At 34.9% G+C, this 13,504-nt stretch overlaps 1 protein-coding gene across 1 annotated transcript in view; it reads right to left on the reverse strand.

Annotated features, from left to right (window-relative positions):
- Nucleotides 1-614: 614 nt before the first annotated feature.
- Nucleotides 615-13,504, reverse strand: part of LOC145672839 (uncharacterized) — a 35,517-nt gene continuing 22,627 nt past the window's right edge. The window contains exon 3 of the mRNA XM_081741989.1: nt 615-1,036. The gene's annotated coding sequence lies outside the window, so the exon portion shown is untranslated. The remainder of the gene's footprint in view (nt 1,037-13,504) is intronic.

Raw genomic sequence — 13,504 nt, forward strand, 5'->3', positions numbered from 1 at the left:
TAGCTAAAAAAATGAAAATTGGTACATAAATTCTTCATTTAAAATAATAGGATCCACATCCTAGCATTCTTTTAAATTTTTGTTTGGCAAGAATGAGCATCTTCTACGTATATAAAACTAATGTAACAGTGTTTGTCCGCAATCTTCTAGCTGCGCCGATATTGTTTAGTTTTGGTACTTTCTGGTCACAAACCTAGGTTACCTTCCAAGTAAATATATAATTGACATAAAGAATACAATCATAACAGTTCACAAAAAGATAGATAAAAAGTCAAATCTACAACACTGTAGCATACTGGGTGATACAGGATGATTCGACTCTGTACGAAACAGGATCACCAAGAGAGACATAACTTCCAAAGTTATTATTTTGTGGTTTGATGGTTAGCATCATAGGACTCTGTCAGCTGCTTATTTTAGCATGAGTTCAAATCTTATTTACTAGAAATTATTTTTTAAGAGTAAAGAATCTGCATTTTATTGCATCGAACATTCATATCTCATGTATCATGTATAGAGGCAAGACAATTATAAATACTGCATGGCTACACAATACAGGAAATTAAATCATACATATTAAACCAAATCACAAAGATTTCTATTCTTGTCTGGAATGTGCACATGATCTTGAGTTCGATTCTCGGTGGGAGAGCAGAAAAAAATAATTTCAGAGTCAGGTAATGGTAGTAATCAATAAAACATTACTACCATAAGATTGATTATATTTATTTATTTAAAACCATAAGAATTATATTTACGACTCTATTCGATACAACATTAATCTATCCACACTTCAACAATTTTAAATAAAGCCAATACTCTATTCTACAACACCATCTATCCCACAGATGCTCTTTCTGGATTTATAAATCCTGATTTATTTAGTAGCACCTAATAGTTTGTAGATTTAAAAGCGAAACTCCTCCATTTCTTATGCACAAGACAACTCTACATTACGCAATTTGATCTTCAGCTGCAAGCACTTGAGCAAGAGTTCAGTAATGACTAGTATTTCACCCCATTGCGGGTTCTCCACCTGAAAGAAAGGAACAGTTACAGTACTTATCTCACACATGTCCTAAGATAAAAAAGAAAAATTAAAAAAAAAATGGATCAAAAAAATTGCGATCTTGGTCAGTAATTAGAGATTGAATCAGGGGCCAAAAAATTTTTGAACGGCCCCTAAATCGTGTTTTTGTATTTTCTACGGAATAAGTATATACTCAATTAAATGAAAGTTTGGGTTTGGATACACTGTATGTAGTTCTCCAGTTATAAGGCCGATAAGAAAATTTGTGATTGAAATATATTTTGTTTTGATCCAAAAATTATGGATTAAATATTGAAGAAAGTGAATTAAAATTTCCAAGTGTTCACGAAGTAAGTGACGGACAAGTAGTGTAATGGGAAAACCAACAGAAGGTAAAATCCAAAACACATTGATGTGAAAAGAGATGCATATAAAGTTTTGTGTTTTTAGTTCAAAGTAATCATAATGAGATATAATGCTCCTAGTCAATTACAATGGGATGAAATAAAGAAGAAAACTTTTGGCTCTATTGTCAGAATATTTAATATTTTACTGTTCCTGCGCTATTTACACAGCGCACAGTTCTAACATGAGCGTGAATCCAATTCCCACTTCTCACTATATCTGTGCAAGTCCTTTTACGAACACAAGTAAAGGACAGGAAGACTCTCAAAGGGAGTGAATTGGTATAGACAAACATATAAATGTACTATTTTAATATATACAGTAGAATGTTGGGGGGAGTTTGTGTCAAACTTGGATAGATGATACCAAATGCAAATATTTTTCCTTACAATTCTACACGTGTATATCGAGTACACCTCATTGTAGGTCCACCAGTCTTCGAAGTTGCCAGCTTGAAATAAGGTTTGTCATTCAGATTAAAGGAAAGCGCCTGGAATGTCCATCAACCCGCTATACGTAGCTCCTCTACTGGTTGCCTTTCACAAGGATAGCAACCTTAACGTCTTAGTGGCAATATTAAACTAATAAGTCAAAACGATGCCTAAAATGTGGAATAGAGAAAAAAGACAAGTTTTTTATTTGAATGAGACTGGTATACCTACACAAAACTTGGAATCGACCAGCGAAAACGGCACGTTTCTAGCACTAGTATATTTGTCACTGTTAAAACTGTATGTGCTACTGTTAGAAGTATGTATCATGGACAGTAGATACAAACTGCTACAACATAATGTATTCCTTTGTATTTAAAAACATGTATAAACGATCTGAAGCATCAGAATAAAAACTATTAATAATTACATATTATAGTTTTTATCGAATGTTACAGTTTTTAGATATAAAAATTCGTTTTCCTCGAAAGCAAAGCATAAGATTTTATGCTCAAGCATATGTAGTCTATTAGTTGTTATATGTCTCATCTTTGGACAACACTGTAGTTAAAGAAACGTTAAAATTTGTCATAATTTTGGAGATATCTGATTAACTCCACTATGTATTGTTATGTTGCTACTGCTAGTGTCACAGTGAGAACTCTTAACAGGTGTATACTTTATTAGCGGTTTCATCTTACATTGGCGTTGTTATCGTACAACATCTTTTCAAAAGATACACTGACAACTTTGTGTGGTAGCGGCAACTACAGTTGCCCCGTACGAAAGCTTCCGTTTGAGACAATGCTTCTTCATGAGTTGCGGACAATGAGAATTGCTCGGGACATTTGCGTTAAAGCAGACGGTGGCAGCAACTGTTTTAGTGGACGCAACTGCAGTAGTTCCGTACGAAAGCTCCAATTTAAAGCTTCACAAGCAGTTGCGAGACTGAGTAGTGCCACTCACAAAGGAAGAGAGGGACATTATATACCAAAGTGGAAGATGTTTCATACACCAATCGAATGCACTAATGACGCCTATTACGCAACTGTAATATTTTTTTTCTGAATGCATATACTGTGCGAGTTATATGAATATACAGGGTGTCCAGAAAGTCCGTTGCCACCGCTAGAAATTGCAAACGGTGAGACAGATACTAAAACAGGAAAACACGTGTTTGATCATTTTAAAAGTACAACGTATCAAAACAAAAAAGTGTTGTCCTAGGGCCACGTGCAGGGTCCCAAGCAGAGTCCAACTCAAAAATTGCAAATGGTAAAGGGGTCAAGTAGCATATTGTTGGAAAGCTGAAAATGAAAGGCTATAATAGCCTCATTAGTTCACTCTATGGCCTATGAAACCTGGAGTTTGGAATTCATAAAAGCTTTCCATTATCTTCTGTCCTTAGGCAAATGGATCCGTTCTCTACTTTGCTTTCCTATTTCATGAGATCCATCTTAATATTGTTCTCCAATCGGCATCTAGGTCTTCCTAGTAGCCTTTGGCTCGTCTGAGCCTCCTAGACATAATGATCCTCATACTGTTAGGTAAATCTATAAATTATGCAATTCCTCGTTATGAAGTTTCTGCCATTTCCCATTTCTATTCCTCTTTTTCGAATATTTTACCCAGGATTTTATATTCGAATACTTCAATCCTGAGTTCTTCCCTCAGAGTCAGGCACCATGTATCGAAACCATACAGCACAACAGACATGATTTTCGTTTTATATATTTTAAGGTTCAAATTCTTCGACAGAATTCGCGAAAACTAGAGTTTGGAGTGAATAATAACACGAATTCCCTGCTTTCAGTTAACACTTAATTTCGTCGTGGATATGGTCTAGGTCTCTTAATGTTGATCCTCGATATTTAAAAGTACCCACTTTGTCGAAAGTAATATTTGGTATTAGATGGTTAGTGAAAAGCTTACTGAAATCTGGATAAAGCAATCTATACTTATATAAATAATCAATACTTTCCTGACCAGAATATATACTTATTCATTAAAATAGTCGTAACAGTTTCAATAACTTAACGTTAGCTTCATTAGACGTTAACTGACAGAAATATTTTCATGACGTTTAATTAATGCTGTTGTATAATTTTAATTGGTTCATTTTATAATTTTAAATGTTTAATATGTAACAACCAAATATCGCTATAATTTACTGTTTCACTTTCAATTTTCATATCATTAATTTTTAAGTTTCCTCTCAATTTAATGTTCTATCATATAATTTTATTTTTATTGCTTGACTTCATATCCGTAATTTTTCATATCCATGATTTTTATCCTTCCATTCTTTCTAACAATGTATCCCATAATTCATGTATTTCAAGTCCATTTGTCCATTTTATTAATCTCTCACATCTTTCTCCCTTAAAACCCTCTCTTCTTTCCATTTCCTTCTTATTATTTTATTATATTTTTCTAGACCTTTGGATCCCTTGCCAATCTATATCATGTCCTTTTTCTTTTACATGTTTGTATATAGCGTTCTCTCGTTTAACTCTCATATCATCCATACATATGTTGTTTTACTCTTTCTTTAAACTTTTATCCTGTTTCTCCAATTTATATCATATTACAGTACAATGTTTACACTTCACTTCATACCCTACTGCTTTATCTTCTTCCTTTAAATCTTCCTTCCTATTTCTAATTTTCTTAACCACTTCCAGAATTCTATGTCCTTGTTTTCTGTATGTGTTCACGTCCTCCTTTTCTGCATGTGTTCACACATCTCCTTTCTTTAATGAGGTCTTCAGCATCTCTGTCTTTTCTCCGGAGTACACGACAGGGATAGAGAGCATTGGAGAAGAAGTTTTGTGTGAAAAATAGAAATTTCTCGTGAACTGTTTCGGGCCATGACTTTCTATGATTCCAATATAGTTTAACACAGAAACAATATTTCCATAGACTTCATTTGACTCTTGATGATAAAGTGCAATCCAATACGACTGTTGATTTTCAAAATTACAAGAAGGTTGCACACTTCTCAGTAATTAATTTTTGAAAGTAATTCATTCCCTTCCGTTATTCCCAGTAATGTACGTAAAATGATTGAGAGATATCGGCATGTGATATGCTGTGAGATACAGATATCCTTGAACACTGACATGAAAACACTACATAAAATTTTGTGTGGTCACCTGAACGTACGGAAACTTTTAAGCTGTTGGATCCTACACAACTTAATCGAAGCTCAAAACCAGGCTCTGTCAATCAATGTAAAGAGATGCTCAAAACATTCGAAACATTCGACACCAATATTTGATGTACTACATCTTTACAGAGAACAAAACTTGGATCTATTCATAAGAAATACGATACTAAACAGGAATCCACTAATTGAGTATTTCAATCCTAGCCGAAACTAACGAAAGTTGTTCTTTCGAGTAGTGGTACTAAGGTGTAAGTGCACGAAATGAAAGCCTGTTTCTTCGGTTATATAGCATATATATATATATATATATATATATATATATATATATATATATATATATATATATATATATATATATATATATATATATATATATATATATCTTTAGAAAATCAAAGGACAGTAAAATCTTAGTGGTATAGAATAACTTGTTTGCCAGATGTCATCAACGAATTGCATAAAACAAAACAAACCTTCACAACCACAACATTTCCTATTCAGCACATCAAACCTGATTTTTTGACGAGTAAAACTCGGTATCAGGACATTTGCGGTACACACTGTGGAATGTGTGTATTTGCTCACGATAGATGATGACACAAACTTCCTTGAAATGCTTTCAGATGACATCACAGAGGAAGGAAAAATGGTTAAATTTTGCGCTGCGAAGAAAAGACAGTGTACAACTGAGCATGGTGCGTCTTTTATGGACGAAACATTCAAGTGTTGTCGTCGGCAGTTTGCCCAATTATAGACAACACAAGCAGACACCGGAAGTAACTTGGAGGAAGCAAACATTGTGCCTTTTATCTTCGGTCTCTTACCAGCAATAGATAGTAAGACGTATCCGAGATTTTTCAGTTTGGTGAAGGCTGATATTAGTGATCGGAATCTGAAATTAATCAAATTGGATTTCGATCAAGCCGCGACAACATCTCTAAGAACACTATTCCCGGAAACTCACATTAGTGGGTGTAATTTCATTTTAGTTAGTGCTTGTAGAGTAAGGTTCAGAAATTAGGACTCTCAAATGACTGTAAATCAGTTCCAGAGGTGAGGCTCTCCTCAGAATGTGTTCTGCTCTAATATTTCTCCTTGTCGATGATGACGATGTTTGGTAGCTTTCCATTATGGAAGATTATGGAAAACATGCGATTAAAATTAGGAGTGTTCCCAGTTTGAAAGATCGAATAATGGACGTTTCGTGCACATTAGAAGAGTCATAAATTCATACTGGTTAACTATAGAACAAAAATAAGCATACCATTGGCTTTTTTGGAAAATTTACTATTAAAATTTGGTACGACATGCTATGGTTTTCAGTTTTCAAAACTTCACTTTAATTCAAAATGGCGGATTTCAAGATGGCTGCCGTCAATGATTCCCTTATCGTATCACTTTCCTCTGGGCATAATATGTATTACCGAAACCTTTATCCACTTATTATCATTAATGCGCGGGTTAGAAGCGGAGGTAAGGGACTTACACACAGTAAGTATAAACAATTAATATGCCTGTAACTTTTCACCAAATGGGAGCATCTTAAAACTAACTTCACCATTGTCTACCTGATTAAACTCTATCCCGAAATTATCATATTACCCTATTCATATTTTAAAAAACTTGACCTTAATTCAAAATGGCGGATTTCAAGATGGCTGTCGTTAAGGTCATACGTACCATACGACTTCCCCGTAGGCCCTATACGTATCTACATGGTTGTTCTTTCATTAACACTCCGTTTACAAAAGGTAGTAAGGGACTTCTGCACTAATCTCTAGTAACCACATCACAACCTTTAAAAATTATTAAAAAATAGAAAACATGCACCATGGCAAAAATTTCTGTCATCATAAGTAATGAGTGCATGTCCTCTATCAGCAATAAAACTTTCATTGTAATCGGAGCCGGACAATTGGGTGATGTCCCTTGTTAGCTAACTGCATCCAGTTTCTACTTTGTATTCCAATCTCTGCAAGATCCATCTTAATATTGTCCTCCAATCTGCGCCTAGGTCCTCCTAATGGTCGTTTTCCGATTGGTCTTCCAGTCAAGACTTTGCAAGCGTTTCTACTTTCTTCCATTCTAGCTACATGACCCACCTAAGCCTCCTAGACTTGACGACCCTAAGAATGTTGGGTAAACCGCATAAATTATGTAGTTCCTCGTTATGAAGTTTCCGCCATTCCCCATTCCCGTTCCTCTTGGGTCCGAATATTCGTCTGAGGATCTTGTTCTCAAATACTTTCAGTCTATGTTCTTCTCTCAGAGTAAGTGACCATGTTTCGCAGCCATACAAAACAATAGGCATGATATCGATTATGATATGATTATATTCTTATTAATGTTTTTGTCCGAACTCGCCTGATTTAACATCTAATGACTTCGTTTTGTTACCATACATTAATGTACTAACTGAACTTATTATAAATCAGAAAAATAAATTACTAATTGGTTGAAAGTAGATTTTGACTTTGTTTCATATAGTTATTCCGAGGTAGATCTGACTAGAAGTCCCTAAATATGCTCTAACAAAGGACAACTGTTGTGACAAATATTCTGAAAAAAGATTTTAAATATGCTTTTAGCATGCAAAAGGCCCATGTCCCCTAAACGTTATGTCATTCCCCCTTAGAATAACTTGCTAGCTACACTAATGTGATAAAAGTTGGTATTTTCGTAGCAATTGATACTGTGTATCTGTCCTCCAACTAAACACTGAGAATATCACCTCTCAGCTTGAAGAATACTTTATTTTGAATAGTAACGCAAATGTCCCAGTACCACAAATGTCGATACTCGAAGTACCGCAAATGTTGATACCGCAAGTGTTGCGCTTCCAAAAATTCTTATTAATGTTTTTGTCCGAACTCGCCTGATTTAACATCTAATGACTTCTTTTTGTTACCATACATTAAAACTAAGATCAATGCTGAGCGATTTGTATCGCCTGAAGCAACTCTTAACGCATTCTGAGCAGTGTTTTCTGAGAAACTTCTTGAAACTGCTGCGAAATATAAGCGAATGGACTTAAGCAATCAGTGAAAATTAATTTAAACATAGAAAGGTAATTCAGACATGTTATTAGTCGACAAAAAAAAACTATTAAGTTACAATGAATAACATAAAAGTTGTATGTTTTGTTAGTCTACCTCTTTTTTGGGATCATTGCTCGTACTTCATCACTAACTCGATAATGCATTCGTGTGTGTCATTGCGGTCAATACTTTGCCCTCTGCGTCAGCTATTTGAATTCGTGCAAATGAAAGACAGGATTATGTTCTACATAGCACATTCATGTTCCACCTCGAAACACAATACCAGATAAGTTTGATATATTTTATATAGGAAAACCAAGCACTAAGATACTCCAGAAATTGCCAACATGGAGAATGAGTGCAACTTATAATAGTATAAGTAAAATAGTTACAAAAATTTATTTAAGTTGTAAGATAGAAACTTTTAAGAAAAATATATAAACGGAATTTGTAATAATGTATAGCATCTGTAAAAATAATGTAAATAATGTACGAACACTGTAAATGAGTTCTAACCTGTTGTGTTTAAATCCAATAAAATAAATAAATAAGAAGTAAATGTTCTGTCTATACATCAATGGTTCGAAAGAGTCAAACAATAATGGTACCCTTTTTCATTCCTCTTCTTTAAAGGTAGAAAGTTCCAAAATTTGGCATGGTAGAAACTTGTCTGCCGTGATGTGCTGCCATCAGGGTACCGAAGATCACCACAGCCAACGTACTATTTTTAGAATGCTTATGCACTTCTATCCCCCTCTGTTGATCATGTCGAACTAGCGCATGTGGGTAACAATCTTCTATCGTGTGTAGAAAGGCTAAAATATTTATATAGTATATCTCCCGTGGTGTTGCGTCCAGTGTTCAATAGAAATATATAACAGAATATGTCATCCCTCATGTCCCACTCAGAGACTGAATTTGGAAAAAGTCTATAAAATAAAATATTTCCCCATGATGACTTAAAAGTTAAGTTTTAAACCCAATTAAATCAGTCTCTCGATAGATTCCGAAGATACTATGATTTGTCAAGCATTCAATGATCGTTTATACTCGTATGTAAACCATAATATTGGACTGAAAAAAAAAACATGTAAATAATACTGAAAATACATTGATGTCTTAGATAAAATTATTAGAAAATAAGAAGAATTTATTCTAGAATCACAAATTAATTAGAAACTAAGCTAATTGACACTTTTTTTCCGTAGAGTTGAAAAAACGGAATCTCCTTTTAAAAACTTTGGCTTCTACTAATACAACACTGAAAATGATTTATCTAATTGCAACGAAAAATAAATAATTATTCAGTAACATAATTATTTATTCAATAATATAATCATTATGCATAAAGTAACATTGCAACTTTAAGTATCAGTGAAACAGCAATAATTACTAGTAAAACCATAATACATGTAGTGCTAAAAGTGTGAAGTAGCAGTATACGCAAATTACTTATTACATAGATCAAATTTATTATAAGAAAATGGACGTTTCCTTTCTCAACGAACTTATACTTTAAAGGTAGATCTCAGTTTCTTAAAACCGAATACTCTACAAATATTAGGTAATATGTCTTATTTATGGAAGTACAAAACCGGAAACATTGGTGAAAGTCACTGCTTAGCACTGAGAAAGAAATGATTTGCGACTGAGTTTATTACATGTATCAGCTTTAGTTGACTCGTTGCACTGAGTATCGTAATTGACTTTATCACGTAATGGTTTTGAAATTTTAAGTCGCAATAAATCCTGACCATTCGGCTCACTGGGCGGGATTCTTCTAGACAGGTTTACAGGGGCCCAAAAACTACAAGCATGTTTCCTCTTGGACAATATCAAGATCTATCACTGATATGACTCGTGTAGTTTTTGACACTGTCTGAACTTTATTATGTTTTCAAGGAGAAAGAAAAACAATCGCATATAAATAAATCTTGAATGTTTTAAGTAATTGATTTTGTGTGTATATTGAATTTTCTCTAATATATATACCGAATTTTATCTTATATATATATACAAACATTGCTTACGTATTCCAGTGTGGGAACATTACATACATACCGTAAAGGACGGACTGATTAATTGGTTAATAGCGATTTAAAAGTTCATATAACTTCTATAAATTAAGTGAGTACAAAATAAAAGAAATAACATATAAAACAAAGATTGCGAAAAGGCTTAAAGATTGAAAAACAAAATAAAAAATATAAAAGAGGAAAATAACTCTAAAACAGCAAGAACAAAAACACACGAAATAGCTAAAAAGTTTGAAAAACAAACCTTAGAGAACGTTAATTCTTTGAATGTTACGAAGAAAGGTGAAAATACTGTCACTAAAAACTACATTATTCCCCAAAACCTGATCAAGATTTTTTAAAGCCAGTTCTGAACATTATAGGACGAGTATTCTATGAGTATTCTAGGCATTCAACTACAATGCACCAAATTCTCAGCCTCCCAATACAGGTTTTATTTTACGACGGCACGCACTAAATGTCTTAAATGCAATCGAGCACTGATTACTTCATCTTAGCGACCAATACATGACGATGTTTGCCAATTGAGCCCATTTTCGTTAGCCTAGTTCCAACCAGCCATTCACAGCACATTAGTTGTAAGAAATTGTTATGGAGATCTGAGGACGGGCGAGAGTGCTCCAGACCAACATCTGCCAAGAGGCGTTCTTTGCTGTTTCCCGAAATGCCGATGTTCTCAGTACCCAGCAGACTACGATGACATATTTCTTTGCTGCAGGGACGTAAAACTCAAAATCAATTAATCAATCTTTGCTGCAGCTGATGGCATCTCTCAAGACTGTCTTGCACTAAGATTGTTTAGTAAAGACATTCTAGAAGATTATAATAATCCTCCATGAATCAGTGCAATTAAGTACAAGATGCAAGAGTGAAGCAATGCAATTAAGTACAATTAAGTACAATCAGTGCAATTAAGTACAATTCAAGCAAGAGTGAAGCAAGTGATCGAGAGCAAGTTTAGCTGTTACTAATCCAGCAGTGAATATTGAACAAAGGACATTGAGATAATTTCCGAACTCTCCTCGACTGAGGTGAAAACACAGGCAACAAAACTCTTACTTTTCAAACTTATATTAAATAGTTCAGAAAACACATATTAAATAGTTCTGGCAGTGCTCGGGCACCTTGCTTGAATTCTCAGTTAGTTGTGTGATGTTCGACGTGTGATGAAAATCGAAAGTGAAGTCTTAGTTCTGGCAACAGCCAAGATGGAATACTAAAAACATATAACAAATGATGTCCATATAAATTCGTCTGCGGTGAGACGAATGTACGATGGGCATGTAGCCAGAGGATGTGCTACATACCTGTAGTAAATCTGGTCACCACGCAACGAAAAGCTACAGAGGTGGTGAGAGCTACAACGCACATGGGATGTTTAATTGCTCTTATAATGACAGACTAACGATTGTTCATTTGCTTCTGCATAAAGCCTAACAACAGGTGTATTATAGAAAGTACCAATACCTAGTCGAATGCCGAAGTGATGAACACTATCAAGTTGTTTCAGTAAGGACGAACGAGCAGCTGTATAAACTACAACCACACTACAAACTGGGCAGAATTATATTTATAAATGTTGCAGAGACGAACAGTAACGGGGTGGGGTAGAAACGTACACCAAGTAAATTCAGAGCTCGGAGACAACAATACTTAAAATTACGAATATGTGATGTCCACGTTAAGTGAGGATCAAAAGTCAAAAGAATCGTACTGTGTTAACAAATGAGAACTGAGTGGTCCTTCGGTACAAACTAGGGTCAACAAAGCAAGTTCGTTAGCGACAGAAGTGAACAGAATGAGTATTTTGGCCAGGAAACCAAAATCCTGTCTCGTTCGATCAGCGAAGAAGACGATACGAATTCAGTCGAAGCTGTTGAGTAATTCCTTAAAGGTATATGAGTGGTAACAAATAATATTATCCTTCAACTTACAGCAGAGAAGTTACAGTAGCCTGGATCTGTGACAGAACACTGTTAATGGCTACAGCAAACAATGTAATACTGAGAACATTGTCTTAAGGGACAAAGCCTTCCTTCGAAATAAGTTTGATTGACTAATGCCTACACGCGCCTTGAAAGCCTACACGTTCATTCAAGAAATTCTACATAAATTTCGCCTTTAGAAACTATGATCGTAGTCATATAGCTTTTCTTAAATTTCGTAACGAGAAGTTGTGTCGTCAATCTTTTCCAAATCAAAAATGGTAGCATCAAAATGCCGAGAAAGATAGTGCCAGAATTTGGCTCTGAACGTTAGAAAAGTTGTTCATAGCAGACTGGAAGGCTCGAAAGCCACATTGAAAGTTTCTTAATAGAGTGTTTGATTCTAAGTATCAAATTGAGACAATTATTTAGCATGCACTCAAAAACCTTTGAGACGCAGCTTGCAAGAGCAATAAATCTATAGCTCTCTGGTTTTAACCCTCGAGTAGTCGCGCAGCGGTCAAAAGCACCGCAGGGAAATTATTTTTGATCGTGTGTCCATTCTGTTTGTCCGACAGACTTCTGCGTCTAGCTAATCTTTCCCCTCACCTTCCCGAACATTACTGCTCAATCACTGCGTTATCCGTTGTTTAGTATAACTACTAGTGATTGTTTAGTGATTCTGCGGTGCTTTCCACCGCGCGCGACTAACCGTGTAATGTTTTTTCTCAGTGTTTCGCTCTGCACGTGACCTTTGCTTTGGAGATGTTTTAAGCTTTATAAACATAAATATTATTTTAATGGACGGAAGAGAGGTCGACAGAGTTAACAAACTGACAGCAAGTGTGAAAAAAGAGAAAATTAGAAATGAACACCTTAAAACAAGGAAGAAAAATGTTAGGAATGGACTATTTGTATAAATCAGCCTTGATGATCTTGTGGAAGCTTTTTCTGAGTAAGATCATAACAAATATATATCATAACAAATATATATAAGTGAGTGAACACGAAAGGTGAAGTGAGGCGTCTGCGAGCGAATCTGAAGATCTTAAACCCAGAAATCACCAGCGATTCCCCGAATTTAGTCAGAGCAGGAGAGGACGAAATAAGCGAAGACGAAGTGTAGAACAGTGTAAATTTGAAGATAACCTAAAATAATTCAATGTTAGTGCTGTATAGGTGAAGTTTCAAAATAACAGGACCGTAAAAAATTCAATGTAAATTTGATTTGATTTTAATTTAGCGCCCTTTTCAGCATCAAGACTATGTAAGACGTGGACCTACTGCTTAACGTGGGATCCGAACCTCATGAGCTCCCACCGGGAATCGAACCCGGAAGTCCCACGCCAAAGGCGTGTATGCTAACCGCTTAGCTATGAGTGAGCTCTAATTGAATGTAAAATGCGCTGTGAAGCTTTGTTTTAGTGTTATGTTTATATAGTATATTTTTTTTACTAATTTACTATTGCA

Source organism: Thermobia domestica, chromosome 16 (assembly GCF_964235325.1).
Source record: "Thermobia domestica chromosome 16, izTheDome1.hap1.1, whole genome shotgun sequence".
Lineage (NCBI taxonomy): Eukaryota > Metazoa > Arthropoda > Insecta > Zygentoma > Lepismatidae > Thermobia > Thermobia domestica.